Below are 1,113 nucleotides of genomic sequence, written 5' to 3'. Positions count from 1 at the left end.
AGCAGATTGGAGGTCTTGGGAAATTTTCAATAAAGCGGATTGTGTGGAATGTTGGGAGCGAAAACCGGATTGGAAAGGATTAAGGAGAGCTTTTTGCTCGAGAAAATTATTAAGTTGGGAGTGGACTAATCTTTCTAGTGGCTTGACCACATTGGATAGAATGGATATTGGCCTAAAGTCGGAAACTGAAGAAGGAGAAGGAACTTTGTTCAAGGGTCGGACGAGGACTTTCTTCCAGGCTTTGGGAAAAACAGAATTTTGAAGGGAGAAGTTATAAATGTGCAGGAAGGCAGGAAGAATGGCAGGGAGACAAAGTTTGATGATCTTTACAGGAACATTGTCTGGGCCGCAATCGTTAGTTCTGGACCTGAGGACTGCTGAGATTAAATCATCTGGAGAAACATTTTGGAAATAAAAGTTATTGGGATCAAATGGGATTTCAGGGATGAGAAGAGATGAAAATTCGCATGAGGTTGTTGAAGGAGGAGGAGCAACAAAGAAAGTATTAAGCTCGTCTGGATCAACTTAGTATGGACAGGATTTAGGAATGATAACGGAGAGGTTCTTAAGGATTTCCCATTTAGATTTAGGATCAGGTGCTTGGGATAGGATGTTGTGAAAGTACTGCTCCTTGGCGCGGCGTAAGGATGTTTGGGTAAGGTTTCGGAGAGACTTAAAGGTGGAATAGTGCTCTGAACTTCGGGTGCGTCTGAAACGTCTTCTGGCAGCATCTCGTTTTCTCATTAAATTTCTTATTTCTGAGTTGATCCAGGGAGCCGGAGAGCGTTTGAAGGTACAGGTTTTAAGAGGAGCGTGTTGGTTTAGGAATTTAAGGAGATTTGAGGATAGGCATTCGACCATGTCATCAATGGATAAAAGTGAATAGATGGGTTCTAAGGAAAGGGAAAGTTCGTCAAGGTAGGGACCAATGTTTTCTATGGTAAAGGAATCAAGGTTTCGCAAACAAATTGTCTTTGGCAGAAGCAAGGAACTGGGAATGTTGTAGAAAATTCTGATTAGGTCAGGGAGGAAAGAAAAGACATAGGCATTTGGGAGGGGGATAAAACGTTCTGTGGGGAATCAATAATAAATACATCTAGCCAGGTATCAGTG

This window comes from Halyomorpha halys, unplaced genomic scaffold (genome assembly GCF_000696795.3).
Source record: "Halyomorpha halys isolate HHAL.00 unplaced genomic scaffold, Hhal_1.1 Scaffold1314.1, whole genome shotgun sequence".
Taxonomy (NCBI): Eukaryota; Metazoa; Arthropoda; class Insecta; order Hemiptera; family Pentatomidae; genus Halyomorpha; species Halyomorpha halys.
This window is presented reverse-complemented; position numbering follows the sequence as displayed.